We start from the raw sequence: 21,845 nt of genomic DNA, 5'->3' as shown, positions 1-21,845 counted from the left end.
GTCAAGCTAGGGTTGCTCATGTGGATGAGGATGCACAATCATCCCATTCAGAGGATGCAAAAAGAGGAGAGACTTTAGTAAATGAAAGGGTCCTACTAAGTGGTGAGATTGAACCAGGACAAAGGAGGAGTCTATTCCGTACTAGGTGCAAGTGTGAGGATAAATGTTGTGATGTGATCATTGATGGTAGTAGCACTGATAACTCGGTATCAGAGGAGATGGTCTCTAAGCTGAAGCTCAAGAGGGAGAAAAACCCCTAGCCCTATCAGATTGCTTGGGTGAAAGATGATCATAAGGTCCTGGTAAGTGAACAATGTTTAGTGAAATTCAAAATTGGGAGTTACCATGATGAAGTTCTCTGTGATGTTATTCCAATGGATGTTTGCCATCTATTGTTGGGAAGACCATGGCAGTTTGATAGGCATGCAATACATGATGGTCATGCAAACACATACTCTCTAACAAAGGATGGAGTTCACCACAAACTGAAGCCCATGAAAAAGGAAGGCAAAAAGGTATGTAGCAGTGCTAGGATTTTTCTTGTTGATGGAAGGAAATTTTTAGATGGCATGAAACATCAGTGTATGTGCTATGCTTTGATTCCTAGGAAAGATAAAGAAGGTAGTAGTGAAATACCACTTGAAGTTTCAGATTTACTAGGTGAGTTTGGAGATATTATCTCTGATAATGTTCTAGAAGGATTGCCACCAGTAAGGAAAATTAGTCATCAGATAGATTTAATCTCAGGAGCTATTTTTCCTAACAAGGCTACTCACAGGATGACTCCTACTGAAACTGAGGAGCTAAATAGATAGGTTCAGGAGCTATTGAGGAAGGGCTTGATTCAGGAGAGCTTGAGTCCATGTGTAGTACCTACAGTACTAGCACCAAAGAAGGATGGAGAGTGGAGGATGTGTACAAACTCTCGAGCTATAAATAGGATAACCATCAAGTATCAGTTTCCTTTTCCAAGAATGGATGATCTTATGGATTTCTTTAGTGGAGCTCAGTACTTCACAAAAATAGATCTCAAGAGTGGCTATCATCAGATACAGATACGAGAAGGAGATGAGTGAAAAACAACCTTCAAGACCAAGGAGGATCTTTATGAGTGGTTAGTCATGCCCTTTGGATTGATGAACGCCCCAAGCACCTTCATGCGGCTTATGAATGAGGTACTTAAGAAATTCTTGGGAAATTTTTTTATTGTCTATTTGGATGATATTTTAATTTTCAGCAAGACTTTGGAAAAAAATTTATTGCATATTCGTAGTGTCCTTGAAAGGTTAAGGGAAGAGAAACTGTTAATTAATTTGAAGAAGTGCGTCTTTGCAAAAAGGGAGTTGTTTACTTGGGGTTTGTTATATCACTTGAAGGTCTTAAAATGGATCCAGAGAAGGTAAAAGATATCTTAGAATGGCCTACTCCAAGGTTTGCTACTGAGGTAAGATCATTTCATGGTCTGGTTAGTTTTTATAGGAAGTTCATTAAGAATTTCAGTGGCATACGTGCACCCCTGACTGACACAATAAGAGGGGATAGAAAAGAGTTCAAATCGATTGCATCAGCTACAAGAAGTTTTGAATTGCTGAAGAAGAAGGTGACAGAACAACCTGTGTTGGCACTTCCAAATTTTAGAAAGGTGTTCCAGGTGGATTGTGATGCTAGTGGCAGCACTATTGGGGCTGTATTAAGCCAAGAAGGTAAGCCTATTGCATATTTTAGTGAAAAATTGAATGATGTGAAAAAGAAGTATTCTGTTTATGAGCAAGAGTTCTATGCAATAGTTCAGGCCTTAAAGAAATGGAGGCATTATTTATTGCCAAAGGAATTTGTTTTGTATACTGATCACCAGGCATTGTAGTACCTAAATAGCCAAGGTAAATTGAATCAGAGGCATATGAAGTGGGCAGAGTTCTTGTAGAGCTATACATTTGTGTTGAAGCATAGAAGTGGAAAATCTAACAGGGTTGCAGATGCACTAAGTAGGAGACAGTTGTTGCTTACAGTAATGCAGGTTGAAGTAGTTGGGCTTGATGAACTCAAGAATCTGTACCCTAAGGATCCTAATTTTGCTGAAGCGTGGAAAGATTGTAAAGAGCATGTTGCTGTAGACAGAACTAAGTGGTTAGACTATCTGATTTAGGATGGTATGTTATTCAAGGGTAGTCAATTATGCATTCCAAGGAGTTCCATGAGGGAAAATTTGATTAAGGAGAAACATAGTGGAGGGATGGTAGGACATTTTGGTCGAGATAAGACCATTGCCATTCTCAAAGAACATTATTTTTGGCCTCAAATGTCACAGGATGTGAAGAAGTTTGTACAAAGTTGTCAGATTTGTCAAGTTACCAAGGGATTTAGTCACAATACTGGATATATCAGCCATTGCCTATTCCATCAAAGCCATGGGAGGACATAAGTATGGATTTTGTTCTTGGATTACCGAGGACACAAAGGGGTAATGACTCAGTATTTGTGGTGGTTAATAGGTTCTCCAAAATGGAACATTTCATTCCATGCCACAAAACTCATGATGCTATCCATATTACAGATTTGTTTTGCAAAGAGGTGGTAAGACTACATGGTCTCCCAAGGAGTATAGTTTTTGACAGAGACACCAAATTTGTGGGGTATTTCTAGAGAACATTGTGGAAAAAGTTGAAAACAGACTTGAAATTCAGTTCCACACATCACCCGTAGACTGACGGCCAAACAGAAGTGGTAAATAGAAGTCTGGGCAATTTGCTGAGATGTTTAGTTGGGGATAAGTCCAAGGGATGGGATTTGATTCTACCACAAGCGGAGTTTTCTTACAATAACTCTATAAATAGGAGTACTAGTAGATCACCATTCCAAATTGTATATGGAAGTAGCCCAAGGATTGCACCAGAATTGAGGAAGATAGAGCAAGGGGAGAGGACAAGTGCTAAAGCTAAAGAATTTGCTGAACATATCAAGCATCTACTTGAGGAGGTCCAGGCACACATTGTCAAGACGAATCAAGAGTATAAAGCTAGGGCTGATCAAAGGAGAAGACATAAGGAATTCCAAGTAGGGGATCTAGTCATGGTACACTTACAAAAAGAAAGATTTCCAGGGAGTACTTACAACAAGCTGAAAATGAAGAAATTTGGCCCCTACAAAATTCTGAAGAAACATGACTCAGAAAATGCATATGAGGTGGAGTTTCTAGATGGTATTCACATTTCTCCTATTTTCAACATTGTAGACTTAACAGAGTATCATAATGATGGTGTAGATGAGGAGCCGATGTTAGAGCCATGTCCAATTCCTACTTGTAAGAATGAGGAGATAGAAGACATTCTAGATCATCGTGTGGGTAGGAGTACTAGACATAGGCAGTATGAAGAGTATTTGGTCGAGTGGAAAGGACGGCCGATCAAGGACTCAACTTGGATATTAGCAGCTAAGGTTTCCCATTTGGTATTTCCTCTTCCATTCATAAATTGACAGGGTCACTTTTCAATCTACCCTGGGTGTTTGATGCAGGAGCATCCAGAGGTATAAGGGCAATCCTGTGTCATCCAAAAAAATGTACTTAGACTTAGTTTCTATTTCATGTGTTTTCATTTTTGGATACCCATTTGGGTCAAATAAAAGTTTCAACTCTCACAGTTCCACTATTAGTGTTCTGGGTTAGAGTTTTTAATCACCTTGGGATACGTGTAAATGCCAAAAAAATAGGACTATGTAATTGAGCCATCATTTTGGTGAACTAGAAGGTGTAAATTTGTCGAAAGATTTTCATTCTAATTTAGAGCATTCCAAAAAAAGAATCAGGTCAAAAGGCCCCACAGTTTGAAAGTTATCGCAGTTTTTTAGTTTCTGGAGACATCCTAAGAATGCTTCAAAGTCAGGTTAGGGGCATTAAATGACCTTGAATAGGGCCAAAAAATGGGATATGAGTGAAGCTCATCAATAAGGCTATAGAGCACTTTGAGAGCTTTCTGAAAATGTAAATGGTTCGTCAATCAGAGCTACGGTTCAAAAGTTATGCCTCCCGAAAGTTCGGTTACCATTTTTGGATTCTTCTAATTTTGTGCCGAGTTCCAATGTGACTTTTAGAGCCTTCTATTTGGTCGGTGGATGCCAACTAGCACTTTCTAGAATGTATTCCTAATCTTTAACCCTCTAGGGTCTATTTAAGAATATTTTTGGCATTGTAAAAGGCAGTTTGGAGTGGAGTTTGAGAGAAGGTACTGGGAGAAGAATTTATTTCTAGATTTATGCTATTGTAAGCCCATAGGGCATGTTTTGGAGTCTGTTTCTCTGCACTAAGTGTACTAGCATATTTTTACAGTTAATAAAATTTTTCCTTTCCTGTTGTGTCCATTTTGTGCTTGGGTTGTGTCCCCATCATTAACCCTTGATCCATGGTTGAACTTGTACCCTAATATCTTGGTTAGTAGCTTTACTCCTTTGTCTTTAATGGAGTCTACCTTCATGTTTATTTTGTCAAACCTAATGTTGAGATTCATCTCAACCATCTTCCTAACATTCTTCTCATTAATAGGATTACAACCTTCATTACTCAATCCCATGACCTTATGAATTAGATCATTATCAATAACAATTTGTGCATCACCTAACCACAACATATCATCATGTACCCTACTCAAAATAATTCAGGTCTAGTCATGATTGTCGAATTCTATATAAAACATATACTTCACTAGATTTAATCCATCTAGGTGTACATACTCATATTTTAAGGACAAATCATTATTACACATTTTTTGTAAATCTTGATGAATATCATTATTACCAATATTTTCTATCTTACAGTGAATATAGCTTTTGATATCCTCAACATGTAACACATTTTCTGGGACTTGCAAAAATGCACCCAATAGGTCATCCAATAGCGACACAAATAGATGCTTCTTGAAAACATATTATGGCCTATCAATCACATCATACACATTCTGACTAGTCATTGAATTGTAACTATAAATACTAAATAATTGGATTTAAACTCTGTAAAATACCTTAAAATCGCAATTAGTATCCTACAAAATTTAACCCACAACTGAATCATGTTAATTGCTTTATAACTTGCATATAAAGTAAACCAACAATGCTGAATAGTAAATATAACCATGCACGTAGAGAACTCATAAGACCATTATTTGTTAACTAGGAAAACCTTGGCCAAGGGAAAATCCTAATGGGGATAATACCCACTAGATGATTTGCTAAAAAATAGGACCTTGTTAAAGATATTGACCCTATTAGGATTTGATGAAGTACATATAGTGTCTCAAGTCCGTATTAGGAGACTAGGCCTTGTTAGAAGCCTCAACCCTATTAGGAGTTTCTACAACCTTGTTAGGAGTTGTTATATCAAATACAATGTATGCAAGAAGAGCCCACTACATACAATTCAGTTCTTCACAAGAATAGATATACATACAATACTTTTTGTGTGTTGTACTTCGCACTTGCTCTAATCAAATATTAGATGTAGTTCACATACTGTCAATCAAAAATCTCACATAGATCATATAGTGTCACACACTTCTTTATACTTGCACAACACACTTATCTTTGCAAGATAAGATCTTTACTTATACCTCTCATCTTCATAATTCTTTTATCAGTCAACCTTTATGTCTTCACACACTTGACATAATATAAAATAACTTATAGAATAATATCCATATAGTTGATTCATTGGAACTTAGTAATTATTTTGTAACCAAAATAATTCCTCTAGTCATACACTTCAATTCTCTGTTACGCTCTATTTTGTTTTGTTAAATACTTGTATTGGTATTTTAATCATAATTTGTGTCATATTGTCAATACAAACCTATGCACTGGTACATGTCATAATAACACTATTATAGAGCTTTTCTTAACTGCGCATGAGCTAATTCTCAATGAATCGTCCATACACGTCAAATCTATTCTCTTTGTTGTTGCAAACTGTCTAACACTTAGACAATTTTCTATCTCTAAATGCATAAATTAAATGCTGAATACATGTTACCATAAATGACAACCATAAATACATCTATTTGACCATATTTCCAACACTCCACCCTCTATATCTCTGCCTTGTGATTCTCTACCCTATATTTCTTCCTTGGAAAAGGCCCAACAATCTACTAAAGCTTCACTTCAAATGGTAGGAAACTCTATCTAGTCTTTGAGAGAAAGGTAATCACAAGAAGGTTTTAGCAATTAACTAAGGAACTAAATTAAGCTCTAGATACCTTACCCGATAATTTACTAAATTTTCTAATGAAGTTAAAGAATAGGTTGAACTAATGCACCTCCAATTAAAGAGAACCTAGGGAGAGAAGATACATAATATATTGAACTTTTCATGGATATTATGATTTCCCTTTCACATAAGGATAGTAGAAATTTAGATTTTATTGTTCTATAAAGGCTAATAGACATACACTAGCTATCTACTATTCCTGATTTAGCGACATAGTCAAGAGTGCTGAAAATCTCAAGAAAGAAAGAGATAGTGATATGGGTGAAACTACTGAACATGTAGTGAAATTGTTATCATCAAGCAATGCAAAGATTTGGGAGCATGTAGTGACTACCATTCTAAATTTATCTATTCATAGTAGTAACAAATGATTGATTGTTCAATGAGGAGCCATTAGTTATGTAATAGAAGTCTTAAAGCATGGTAGCATAGAAGAAAGAAGAAATCTTGTTGTAACTCTTTTTAGCCTAATTGTCATTGACAACAACAAGATTATAATTGGAGCCTCTGGAGCCATCCCTCCTTTGGTTGATCTACTACATGATGGAACACCAAGAGGGGAAAAGAATGTTGCTACTGCACTTTTCAATTTGTCAATTTATCAAGGAAACAAACCTATGGTTGTTTAGACTAGAGTTTTCCCTTCTCTAATGGCCTTTCTTGTTGACCAAAACATTGGAATGGTGGTGTAATAATCCATACTAGATTATTATGTGTCAACACTGATTATATTCAAAGTAACCCATATTTCATACCAGAGGAATTTGAACAAATAATTGGTGAGCAATATGATTTATTTATTCTGAGCAATATCTCTCAAATTGAGAGTTCCAAACACTAGACAATATAAAAAACAATCGGTGTACTTCTCACAATTTACTAGTAACTTTTTAGACTGACTGAATACTTGATTTTGGAAACATACCTATAATAATCTTAACTAGACTTCAAACTTAGCACACATTATCCTTTTATCATGATTTTGTAGACTAACATTATGTCAAATAGTTGGAATGTAACCTTAGTATTAAGCTCTGATATCATTGTAATAATCTCTAGTAAACTGTAACAAGTCAGATATGTGATTTTTAGTGAACACTGCTATAGAAACTCATGCACTAGTTGAGGTTGAGGTTATCACAATGAACTCCATGTACTATCACATCTTGTCAAGAAGACCAACCATGGTTGTTGAATAACTTATTGCTATTGATATTTTTGTTACTGACATCTTCCTTCAGGTGTTCATCATGATATTAGGAGGGTTTCCCACACATCAACTTCATTCCACGTAAGCACCATAAACTGGTCTATGGCAATGGCTTAACTTCTTCTTGATACTTGTAGGACCTTTTTAATTTATATAAACTGTAGTCCCTCATTATTACTATTGTGTCTTCTTCTCTTCTATGACAGTGGCCAAGACACAACAACCTGTACAACTTCCTCTCCTCACATGTTTTTTGATGGATACACTTTACGATAGGGTATAGAAAGAATCAAATTCACTTCAAAACCTTCCTTCTTTGCAAGGTCGAACTCAAGAGTAGTTGGGGGCTATGTCCCACTACTCAATGCCTTAGGGATTTTGTACTTTGGCAATCTAGTCACAAATGACCATTTAAAATTTTATATTATCATATATTCATTGGTTTAATCCCAATTTAGCTCCATGCTTTTATAACCTTGATACGAAGACACATACAACTAGGAAGTGTGGGATTAAAAGCCATTTTCATCTTTTAGTCACTTAACTGACTTTATAACTTTATAACATTAAAAATATTTAAATAAATCACTTAAGTCACTTAAACTTTAATATCTCTTGAAATACTTGTTAGATTGCCATGTCATATGTGTTAGATTGTGGTGACTGATCAGGAAAGTACTATACATACTTCATAATTAGTGGGGTTCGGGGCATCACCTCAAAAAATAAAAAAATTTGGTACTATTCACCAATCATTTTGGTACTATTCGCCATTCGTAGATTCACCACTAAAGCTATGGCTAATTATGGCCGACATGTTATAACCCTAAAACGGTTTAATACTTGTATAAAAGGGTTTAGGGTTGGGTATTTTTCAATATGTTGTGATGCGAAATTGGTTCTTGCAATAGTATTGAACTGTAAGGGATTACAGATTGTAATCAAGTTGTAATCATTGGATTGTAATAAGATCGGACTTGCTATTTGGTGGACATAGCCCAGGGATTGGGTGAACCATGTTAAATCTTGGTGCCTTGTGTTCATTTTTGTGTGATCTATTATTTTCTGTTATTGGTTATATTTGAATGTATTTCTTATTTCTGTCTATGGTTTATCCTAACAAGTGGTATCAGAGTGAGGTTGTCTTTTAGTTATCCTATGTAAGAAAGTCTCATGGTTGAGTGGGAGCAATGGCAGATGAGGGTAAGCTGAGGGTTGACAGGTTTAATGGGTAGAACTTTTAGTTATGGAAGATGCAAATGGAAGACTATCTATATTAGAAGGATTTATGAAAGCCGTTGGAAGGCAAAGCTAAGAATCAGGGAACTATGTCAGAGGCTGAATGGGATCTTTTGGAAAAAAACGCACTCAGAAGCATTTAGTTATGCTTGGCACCATCAGTGGTATTTAATATTAAAAAAGCGAAGATGATAGAAGATTTGATGAAAAACCTAACAACACTGTACGAAAAGCCCTCCACTTCAAACAAGGTATTTCTCATGAAGTGTTTATTTAATATAAAAATGGTAGAAGGTGGATCTGTTGCAGATCATTTAAATGAGTTTAATACTATTACTAGTCAGTTATCTTCTGTGGGTATCAATTTTGATGAAGAAATGAGGGCTCTCTTGATTTTGTGTTCTTTGCCTGAAAGTTGGAATGGCTTGGTAATGGAAGTGAGTTATTCTGTTCCTAGATCTAGTACCCTAAAATATGATGATGTGATCGGTGTTTTTTTGAATGAGGAAACTCGTAGGAAATTCTTAGGTGGATCTACATCAGGAAGTGCTTTGAATGCACAAAGTAGGGGCAGAACGACTGAAAGAGGCAATAACTCTAGAAATCGTTGGAAATCAAGAGGAAAGTCAAAGGGGAGGAGGTCTCAATCGAGAGGACCAAATAATTTTTGGTACTGTGGGAAACTAGGGCACAAAAAGAAAGATTACTAGAATTGAAAAAAAAATAAAGGAGATAAATCAAATGGAGACAAGGAGGTAAATTTGGTAAGTAACAAATCCGAAGAGGATGCTTTGCTTCTATCTTTAGAGAGTCTTGATGATTCATGGGTTTTAGATTCTAGTGCTTCATTTCATGCTACACCTCATAGAGGTTATTTCATTGATTATGTCCAAGGGGATTTTGGGCTTGTTTATTTGGGGGATAATGGACCCTGTCAGATTGTTGGAAAGGGAAAAATTAAGATTAAGTTGCAGAATGGGAATCATTAGCTACTACATGAGGTAAGACATGTTCCAAGGCTAAGTAAAAATTTAATTTCAGCCAGGCAACTCGGTGATGAGGGTTGTGTAGTTATTTTTAATGATAAAAATTGAAAGGTTTCAAAAGGTTCCCTTGTAGTAGCAAAAGGTGTGAAAGTAGGCACCTTATATCTTTGTACAGGTCATATTGTTCCTACTACTTTGATTGTTTCAGAAAAAAATGAATGTTCAGGAACAATTGCTATAGTTGAGCAAGGAGAACAAATAGCTGTTGTAGATTCTGATACAGCACTGTGGCACAACGGACTTGGGCACATGAGTGAGAAAGGTATGAAAGTACTTCATTCAAAGAAAGTTTTACCAAGTCTGAAATGTGTTAATATGAATTTCTGTGAAAGTTGTGTATATGGAAAACAAAAGAGAGTGGGTTTTGTGAAGACTGGGAAGGAAAACAAAAAGGAGAAATTAGAGCTTGTGCATACAGATGTATGGGGACCAGCTTAAGTATCTTCCCTTGGTGGCTCTCATTATTATGTTACATTCATTGATGATGCAACTAGAAAAGTATGGGTTTATTTCCTTAGACAAAAATCTGATGTATTTCAAACTTTTAAGAAATGGAAATGCTTGGTTGAAAATGAGACTGGTAAGAAATTAAAATGTCTTAGATCTGATAATGGTGGTGAGTATTGCAGTCATGAATTCAAAGATTATTGCTCCACTAATGGTATTCATAGACAGAAAACTATTCCAAGGACTCCACAGGAAAATTGAGTGGCTGAACACATGAACAAGACTATAATGGAGCGCGCAAGGAGCATGAGGTTGCATGCTAAGTTGCCCTTACACTTGTGGGTAGAGGCTATCAATACTGCAGTATACTTGATTAATAGAGGTCCCTCTACTCCTTTGGGCTATTGTATTCCAGAGGAAGCATGAACTAGTAAAGAGGTGAGTTATTATTTTCTCAAGACCTTCGGTTATGAAGCTTTTGCTCATCTAGACTCTGAAAATAGAACCAAGCTAGAAGCTAAATCAAAGAAATGTGTCTTTGTTGGATATGACATTAATGAATTTGGTTATAGGCTTTGGGATTTTTAAAATCTTAAAATTGTTAGAAGTCGGGATGTCATATTCAATGAGAAAGTGTTGTACAAAGATCTGTTGCAGTAACATGAGAAGAAAGAAGATGGTTATGTAGTGCTGGATGATACTCCAAAAGCTGATGTTCCAGCCATTCCTCATGATGTGCAACAACTGCAACAAAAAATACCACACACACCAGTGAATGTTAGATGGTCAACGAGGCAAATTAGACCTCCACAAAGATTTTCTCCCTCTTTGTATTCTATTTTACTTACTGATGCTGGTGAACCTGAAAGTTATGATGAAGCTATGCAGGTGGATACTAAGATTCAGTGGGAGTCTGCAATGAAAAATGAAATGGACTCTTTGCTATAGAATAAGACATGGTATCTATGCAAGTTGCCTATAGGTAAAATGGCTTTACAGAATAAGTGGGTTTACAGGTTGAAAGAAGAGGAAGGGGCTAAGAAAGATTTAAGGCCAGGTTAGTTGTAAAAGGATTTGCACAGAAAAAGAGAATTGATTTTGATGAGATATTTTCTCCTGTTGTTAAAATGACTTCTATCCGTACTATTTTAAGTCTTGTGGCTACTGAAGATTTTCATTTAGAGTAGTTGGATGTTAAAACAACCTTTCTTCATGATTTGGATGAAAAAATATATATGGCCCAGCCACAGGGATTTGAGGTTAAAGGTAAGGAGAACTTAGTGTGCAAATTGAAGAAAAGTTTATATGGCTTGAAGCAAGCACCTCGGAAATGGTATCTAAAATTTGATAGGTTTATGCATGAGCATGGCTATAATAGGTGTCATTCAAATTATTGTGTTTATTTTAAGAGGTTGGATGATGATAGCTACATTATTTTATGTCTATATGTTGATGATATGCTTGTAGCTGGGTCTAACATGGATCATATTAAGGGGCTAAAATGCCAGTTAGCACATGCATTTGCTATGAAGGATTTGGGGGCAGCAAAAAAAATCCTTGGTATGAAGATTTGTAGAGATAGGAAGAATAGAACATTGACGCTATCTCAAGCTGATTATGTTGAGAAGGTGTTGCAATGTTTCTCTATGGAGAATGCTAAAGCTATCAACACACTTTTACCTGGTCATTTGAAATTGACTAAGGAGATGTATCACAAGACACATGAAGAGGAGGATAAGATGTCCAAGGTACCCTATGCTTCAGTTGTAGGAAGCTTGTTGTATGCTATGGTATGCACTAGGTCAGATATTGCACATGCAGTGGGAGTCAGTAGCAGGTATATGAGTCATCTAGGATTTGAGCATTGGAATGCTATCAAGTGGATTCTTCAATATTTTAGAGGAACATCTAATAAGTGTTTACACTTTGGGGGCTCTACTATTGATTTACAGGGCTATGTTGACTCAGATTTGGCAGGAGACATTGATACCAGGCAGAGTACTACAGATTATGTCTTTACTGTTGGTGGGGCAGCTGTGAGCTGGGTTTCTAGGTTCCAAAAGATTAATGCTCTATCCACTATAGAGGTAGAGTATGTTGTTGCTATAGAGGAAGCCAAGGAGATGCTATGGCCTCAGTTCTTCTTGGAAGAATTGGGATATCCTCAGAAGGATAATTATTTGTTCACAGATAGTCAGAGTGCCATTCATCTTGCTAAGAATTCAACTCTGCATTCTAAGACCAAACACATACAGTTGTGGTACCATTTCATTCGATCAATTTTGGAGGATGGACAGTTAAAGCTAGAGAAGATACATACCAATGACAATCTAGCAGATATGTTGACAAAGGTTGTAACAAGGGAGAAGCTGAAATCCTCTGGTTGGTCTTTTAGACTGAACATGAATAAAAGAACAGCAGAGTCCAGGGTGGTTTGATCTAGTGGGAGCCCCATGTGGTAGTGGTATTGCTATAGGATTAGTCTCCAAGTGGGAGTTTGTTGTTTATTGTGGAGCCTGATCAGTCCCCGAGTGGGAGATTGTTAGATTGTGGTGACTGATCAGGAAAGTACTATACATACTTCATAATTAGTGGGGTTCAAGGCATCACCCCAGATTTTTTTTTTTTTGGGTACTATTTGCCAATCATTTTGGTACTATTCGCCATTCGTAGATTCGCCACTAAAGTTATGGCTAATTATGGCTGACATGTTATAACCCTAAAGCGGTTTAATACTTGTATAAAAGGGTTTAGGGTTGGGTATTTTTCATTATGTTGTGATGCGAAATTGGTTCTTGCAGCAGTATTGAGCTGTAAGGGATTACAGATTGTAATCACTAGATTGTAATAAGATCGGACTTGTTGTTTGGTGGATGTAGCCCAAGGATTGGGTGAACCACGTTAAATCTTGGTGCCTTGTGTTCATTTCTGTGTGATCTATTATTTTCTGTTATTGGTTATATTTGCATGTATTTTTTATTTCTGTTTGTGGTTTATCCTAACAGTATGAAATAAGAATCTCTCATCATAATTTCCCATGTGACCAAATACACTTTCTAAAAATAGAAAGGGTCCATCTCTATTACCTCTAACTTACTATACATAGTAAGTATGAAAAATGGAGTCCAAATGACATAAAACGAAGGTCAAATCCATTGATTGCTGAATGTTGGAGATGAACTAATCCTCAGAAGACTCTCTAACCATCCTCATTAGCCTATGATGATCCAATATTAGGCTAATCCTTAAAATGTTGATGTTGGCAACCAATGGGGACATTACAGGTGGATGAGGCTCTTTCTATTCTTACAATACTTGCTACTCATCAAGAAGGTAGGATTACTATTACAAGGAAAATGTTGTATGTGTTCTTATTGATTTGATTCATTTAGCCTTGCCTTGCAAGAATGTTGTTATTTTTCCTTCCTTGGCTATAAATGACTCCTTACATCTATAGATAACAATGCAGGTTGGTGTATACAAATACTTAGTTGAAATTTCTTGAAATAACACTACTATAGCCTAATGAAAGGAAACCACTCTTCTAAATCTCATGAGTAAACAATAACATTTTCCATAAGTTTGACTTTGTGTCATTTTGTTCCCATTATACACCTAATAGATGAACTCATATTGGATGTGCAAACCTCATGCTCAATTTGTAATTTGGTATCATTTGGTACTACTAAATGAGCGAAGACTATTTTTCTATTTAGACTATTTGGACTAAATGTGGAAACCCAATACAATTTTACTATTTAGAGTATTTACCATTGCGAGCTTGCCAAAAAGAATCAAAATTAAAAATCCAAGTACCTATCAAAATGTCAAGTTCCAATTGCATCAAAATCATCTATAAAGATGGCACAAGGAGCTTTCTCTCTGGCAAGCTGAAATGTATCTCAAACAAATTTTGCACCATCTCAAATAACAACCTCATTGTGACAAAGGAAGCCAAATGCATTCTACTTGACTTCAAGAAATTATGTCATAAAAAGTGAAAACTTAAACCCCATTATGTCATTTTTACTTTAAATTCAAACCTTAAAACTGTCTAGTATATTGTATTAGATGTACTTGGGATTTTTTTTAGTGGAAGACAAAGAATGCCAATAAAAAAAGCTATGTAGAGAACTGCAACCTATGGAGAAGAGTCAAAACCATTAGCAATATAGAACCTTAAGAACATAGAATCTCAACCAAAAAATAGAAGTATCTTGTTCAAGTGTTTAGAACTCATGAAATGTAATGTTGGTTGATTAGGGTCCCAAATGTCAAAAGTTTATAAGTTGTCAAGAAGTTGCTAAAATGGGTCTAGGGGACAAAAATAGGCATATTGGTTACCAGGGGGCCATATTATGCTTAGATAACTCTATTGAACCTGTTTGGTTCCATTCAAAAAGGTTTCAAGGGTCTAGAAGAAAAAAATGCAAAAAATGCAATGTGTTCAACAATTTTTAAAAGTTGCTCCACAACATTTTTGTGCAACTTTTTAGTTATGACATTGAAGGAAGGAAATATGGTTGGTTTAATTGAATGCACACCTTGGGAGGTCCTATAAGACCTAGAAGAAGACAAATCTATTGGTTGGATTTTGGATACTTGGCTAGGGAATCACACTGGTGATATGAAGAGTTTGGGGGTTTGAATGTAAATGAGAGTTAACAAGGCCAACCACGTGAAGGTGGAAGCTCATCTTCTTTATAAATGGTGTCATTTCTATTTTTTGAATGATCACTTTTATAACTCTTAACACAATTAATGTATGTGTAATTTCACACTATTTTATATAGTGGTAAGATTTAATCTTCTGCCGTTATCCAGAAGAAATAACATACCATATTCATCGATCGGAGCATCATAGTCATATCTTGTAGTAATAAAGAGCCCTCCTACTATATGACCAAAGTTGGTTCCTCCATGATACTACAAATTGTCCAACTCAAGCATTAATTCTACATATGATGTTGATGAAAGAGTTCTAAATTGTTAATGTTGTATGCTCTAATAGGTATCTCACATCATTCACATAATACAATTTTCAATTATTTTTGATAAAAAGTGACTTTCTTTCACTTTTTTTTTAATAGCCACAAATTCCTATGATGTGCATAGGCAATTGATACCATACACTAATTATGCATTGTGCCACCCTTTTGAAAGAAGTGTACAACACAAAATGCCACGTCATCCACATGCATATATGGTGTTGCACCCCCAAATGCTTGAAACCTGCAAATAAAATTATTAATACATGTTTAAAAAGTGTTCTACCTAATATATTTAAAAGATGTAATATACCTATATATGGAGAATAAATGGAAACAAACAACTTATACATTGATTATCCAAAGAAACATGTTTTGGGGTTGAAAATCAATTTGTATGTACCAACCAGTCCAATTTTTTGTCCATTTTTTTGGCTTTTTATTAGAATTGGGAGTAAATCCATCATAATAAAAACCATTGCAAGTATTTATCTACAATCCAAATATAGCACCATGTTATTTTTATAAACAAATACAACTTTTTATATCTTACAACTGAAGTTTCAAATTATCTGGATTCGATTTGTGTGGTTCAACATGAAATTGCTTAGGTGGTTGGCTTCATAAAACCTTTATCTAAAGGTCCCTAACATTATAATTTTATAGAAATGAAATGCTAAAAGTGGAAATGAATTTGAAGAAGTGAAACAAAACCCACAATTGGATCAGGAGCATCTTCTTGTTTGCACATTACCTGAGGACACTTGTATTTTATCCAACATCCATAGATATTGCTACCCATTTGACACATGATTTTTTAGATTCTCCATAATAGAATTCATCAATTTGATACTGCAATTAATATAGTAAGCATGTGTACTTAACATGATCAAATCACTCTTCTTCTCAAGAAATTTTTATCTAGAGATTAGAAGGTAACTTGTATCTTGCAAAGGTTTATGATAAATGGGTATGGTATTGCAAAGTTTTAACCTATGAAAGGTAAATAGATAAAAATATGAGACAAGAAGAATATTGTACAAATCTTATGCTCCATAATTAAAGAAGCTAGAAAATCCTCTTTTAAGTTGAGCATGAAAAATGTTTTTGATCACTATTGTTTCTATATTGTCAAAAAATGTAGCACCTAGTCCTTCAAAATTCTAAATGTAAATGTTGCATTCAGTTGTTCTTAGTTATACATGATTGAGTATATTTCATATCTATTAAGAGTTGGACATACATCTTGAAGACAATGGATATAGTCATATTCCAATAAAGATAGTCCACCCTATCTATTTTATTGTGTCAATTACAATGTGAATTTTCACCTAGAAGTTAGGTTCTTGTCTCTTTTATTTTACTCAACACTTTTTTGTTCATACCGATACCATAGAGTATCATCCCATCATTCTAGAACTACAATGAATAAAATTGATTAATTATGAAAGTATGTTAGTTTGAGCTTCACTTGGTTTCAAGAATACTTTAATGTTCTCTACTGAACAAAGCCAACCACATAAAGGTGGAAGCTCATTTGGCTTCACCTCCTCCCCACTAACATCAATCTAAATTCACAATTAACATCTAATTGCATAATTCATTTATTCATCCATTTATGAATTATAACATTCAATCAATACAATCACATAACTTTCATTAAAATGATATAAAATTCATTAATACACAATACTAATCAAGACTTCATTAACACGTAAAAATATTCATTAACATGACATAAAAATCAATATTGATACACAACATTCATAGATAATTACTTAAAATAACATTCTTTCATTATCCAACAAAGTTTATGGGTATGTGCAGGATCATTGTGTGCCAAAAAGTGGCAATCTGAAAAATATGTAGCTCTAAAATGCCTCAAACCATTTCAAAATCTATTCCAACTTTTTTTCCACCCACCTTGATACTAAATTAAAACAATTAATATCTTTATAAGGTCTATTATATCTTTTGATACCAACCCTATATGGTCAACTTAAAAAATATCCTAAAAATGTGTTTTTGGCCTGTTTTTATGTGATTTTTACTTCAAACATGTAGCTAAAGACTTTTTTTTTGCCAAAATTTGATGAAATGAGAAGGGTTTCTTAAGAATGTTCTTATCCTTCCATTAATCTAAAGTTTGTCAAAGTATAAGTTTAGTAAGTAATTATTATTTATTTTCTAATGGAGTTATGTATAAAGTGTTGACTGGCACACTACTTGAAAAATAACTATAACTTTCAAATGGTAAAACATTTTTAAAATCCAAAAGATGCATCACATTCTATGTTTCTTCCACTATAAGGAAAAAAAATGAAAAATTAAATTTTGAAGAGTTTTGAATTAGTTAAGGTGGTTAGACATGAGAGTTTTTTTATTCTAAAAATACTAAAGTCAAAAATTAATTGTTAAACAATTATTTAGAATAAAAATACCCAAAAATATGTGTCACATCCAGACATGAGTCTACTACTTATATATAGAATATTATTAAAAAATATTATTATTTGATTTTGATTAAGGTGGTCAGACATATGTCTACTTCTTATTTTTGTTTTGAAAATTTTGTAATATTGCATTAAAATTCAAAATTTTGACCAATCAATTTTTTTTTTTGAGATAAGTCCTAATAGTTTAGAAACTAGATTCAATTTCATAGAGATTCTTTTCTCTCAAATTTTTGATAAAAAGCTAATAACAAGTAGACAATTGTGCATCAAGTTGGCATAACCCTAACTTTCTGATTTTTTATTGCCACTTAAGAGCATAGTTTGGTTGACCATGATCCTACACATACCCTTATCAAACAAGGTTTATCAAAGAGCATTTTAAATTTTTTTTTTTTTTGGTTTTGTTTTTCTTAGCTTTCTTAAGGAAAAGGCTGATAGGAGCATCAATATCTTCCTCATTCTCCTCCTCTTGTGGCACATGTAATGTCAAATTATGATACCTCCTATTTTGAGAACCACAAGGTTGCTGCACTAAAGGGGGCTCTATTGTAATAAGTAAATGGGTTAAATTGGCATACTCTTTTTCTTTTTTTTTACTATTACATGTATTTCATTGACTAGTAGAACTTAACATAAATTTTCTTACCTGACGATGCCACATCATGTACAATAACATTTTGATCGACTGCCACCTCAACATGCTAAACACTTTGAACATGCTGCACTTATTCACCATGATGTTCAACATGCTCTAAAATATTCAAAAAAAGGTTACATGACAAATTTAAATTAAATATGTTAAATTCTATTCATAGTTGTATAATTAATTTCCAATAGAAAATTAATACCTCCACCACTATGGTGCACATTATAGCCTTCATCACGTGTAACTTCTCTGATAGGATTTAAAGGCTGCAGTGAAATGTTATGTGCATTGTTATCATAATTTGATATATAAATAAAAAATAGTCAATTTACATTCAAAATTAACACCAAACATGAAATTTATCAAAATTCAATTTGATTTAATTTTCATTTGACCAATTTACCTGTGTCTGATCTTGTGCACTAGATTCTTTGTATGGCTTTCAAATTCTTGGTGTAGGCATGTAGCCACAACTTTATAGCCTTACTTTAAGGCATTTTTTCTATCTTCATTTGTGGGCTCTACATTGAATTTTGTGCCCTATATTTTTTGCTCAATAATATTAGTTTTTCATGTATGATTTGATTAAACAATTTTTTTTGCAAAATTATATAAATTTTTTATATATGATATTTCATTGTTGCTACTTACAAGTTGAAAGTGAAGTTTCATATAGGCACTAGAGCCAAGTTTGTGTTGGCCAACCTTTTTTACTCTCACTTGTGTAGCTTTTGATGTTTCCTGTAGTTTATGAAAATTTTTAAACATGTTAGAATATATATTTACAAAGATCACTAATTAGCGCATTATTACATTCTACTTAATACTATCATGACATACCTTATTTTTTCCTCTTTTGGTTCAATTCGTTTATCCTATAGCCTTTTCTCTTTTGCGTCTTCTATTATCTCATTCCACTCCATTGGTGGAATCATTAGACACTTGTACTTTAGGTTAACCTTTAGAGCCCTTCTATATTGGTCCCTTACAATCTTTATATGTTTGGATGCTCTTTTAAGAAGTAGGGCACTATCAAAAACATTTTTTCCAAAGAGGTCCTCAATATGTAATGAGCTATTTTAAAAAAAAATTTAGGACCCTTTTCATTTCACCTTTTTGAAAATGAAAAATTATTGGATTAATAAATTAATATAGTACAATAAATAAAAGAAAAGAAATATATTGTATTAATGATATGAAATTGTGTACCTTTTTACATATGGTAGTTTCAATGCCATTTCAAAAAGAGTATCATAGAGAACATCATTTCCTACTATGACATCATGGGATTATCAGTCCAAAACAACTTATGTATAAGTAAACTACAATTACACTATAAATAATAATAATTTTAAAACACTTAGAAGCTTTGGTAATTTTAACAGAAACATAGTTTTCTTGTTTAGCAATAATGACCTCGCAAATGAACTAGCACTAGTAACATGGGCTGATCTAGGAAATGGTTAAGTTTCACTAGTAGTGGTCTCTATTCTTCTATCAAATGTAGGTGTATCTATTAGTGCACAAAATAGGTCCATGAGTATAAAATCCACCCAACAAAAAAATGCATGCTTATCACATAACAAAATATAGAAAAACAAGGTTTTACCAGTTGTATTTGGTATAGAAGATGTATGCAAGCTCCTTGTTGCTGACAATATAGTTGAAAATATCAGAGTGGTGATCGAAGGAGGCATCCACACTTGATCATGAGTTGAAGAATACATTGTTAGCAAAAACATTTGCAATGGATAAATATCAAATGAGATACTAGCTAGAAGCATCTGAAAGGTTAAAGGTTTAAGGATACTTACATGAAGGTTGTGCACTACAACCCTCACCATATTGAGCACGTAGTCTCAAAGGTGTCACAAAATTTTGTCAGAAGAACACATAATATTTTAGATCATGACCCATAAGATAGTATAAAATATAAACATCTACTGAACTTTTATTATTGCTTGAGATAAATTACTGCTTACCTTTAAAGAATTGACTATACATATCAATTCATCTTTGAGTGACTCTGTCTCTTCGATTTTGTTTCATTTGAGGACAAGGTTAAGAATTTCATTACTATACTTTTTATAAGCTAACTAGCTATGAAGACAAGGTTAGCACTACATGTGATGTCATCTAAAAATGATGCCTCAATTTCAGATCCCACTTGACCTTCTCTCATTTGCACTTTTTCCTATCAATAAGTATCAAGTTGTGACATCAATATCAATAAATTTTTATCAAAATAACTCCAAAGCCATAAAGAAAAGAACATAATAATATAATATTTATCTCTATATAATATTTAGAATTACACTAATTAAGATTTACCTTTAATGAAGAAGGTATGTGAGGAATATCCTTGCTTGTGTCTCGTGGTGGATCCATGTCACCCTATAACAAAGATTAGTAATTGTTAGCAATCAACAATGAAATGAAAGTAATAAACTTACCAAAGAATTATTAATAAAATAGTAGATTGTATATTGGAGTCAATATTAATTGGAGGCAATTGGTTTAAATGTTATACTTACCAATCCTATGATAGGATTTTTTTTTTAATATATACGATTCAAATTGTAAGCTATTAGAAGCTCCTCCTCTACACTTGCTGATTTTATCACACATACAAAAACACAATTTCCCTTATGTGCATCAAATTTACAATTCGGCCACTTATTAGTTGACACAGATCGATAACTATTTATAAATCCTACAATATTCCTTGTTTCTTTTGGCCTTCCATCAATATAAATAGCGAGCCTTTTACTTTGATCATTTTCTTTGTATTTTATATAATTTGGTGACAATGCATACCTATGCATACTTTTTCTATATTGCACAATCCACATCCAATTGTTGTAATTGTAACAAATTCCTACATACCCCATCAATTCAACAACTTTATAATAACTAACCTTGATGCCATCCATGAAAAATAGGCCCAAACCATGTAATGAAGATGGAGCTATACAATATATCGTTTTGTTAACAAAGAAATCAATGTTAACTAGGGGTAGTTCCTTGGGTGCCCATTCTTTGTGAAGCTATGTATACTTTAAGGGAATCTTCCTATCACCTTCACTCTCATTATCTTAAGAACATGACCACCCCTCACAAGAAACAAATGCATAAGTTTATTGAATTTCCTTATAATCTTTTGATCTCTAGTTGATCTCCCTATTTTAGACCTACCAGATGTCTCACTTTTGTCTTCTATTCTTATATTTTCCTCACTTGAGGAAGACAGATCAGACAAATACCTATTTGGTGATACTTGCAATCCATAAAATGCGAGACATACTAGGACTAAAGTTGATGTTGATGGTAAAGAAAAGAAATGCAAATAAAAAATTGTATCTATAGGGTCTATTGACTTATACTTGTCGATCCATGTCACTGTGCATGATCTTGGTCAAAGGTGTTAAATAGCTTGCATATGTAAATCATTTATCTTAAGTTAGCCAAAAATTACATCATGCATTCATCGAAATCATTGCATATTTTTTAATTTCTTACCTCTACTTTATGTGTGGTAGCTATGCAATAGCATTGTATAT

At 34.0% G+C, this 21,845-nt stretch overlaps 1 pseudogene; it reads left to right on the top strand.

Moving 5' to 3' along the window:
- Nucleotides 1-6,510: 6,510 nt before the first annotated feature.
- On the top strand, nt 6,511-13,763 carry LOC149556290 (uncharacterized; annotated as a pseudogene).
- The last annotated feature ends 8,082 nt before the right edge of the window (nt 13,764-21,845 follow it).

This window comes from Cupressus sempervirens, chromosome 5, assembly GCF_028749045.1.
Source record: "Cupressus sempervirens isolate cs-2001-9-10 chromosome 5, ASM2874904v1, whole genome shotgun sequence".
Taxonomy (NCBI): domain Eukaryota; kingdom Viridiplantae; phylum Streptophyta; class Pinopsida; order Cupressales; family Cupressaceae; genus Cupressus; species Cupressus sempervirens.
Note: the sequence above shows the minus strand (reverse complement) of the source record. Positions and strands in the feature narration are given on the sequence as shown.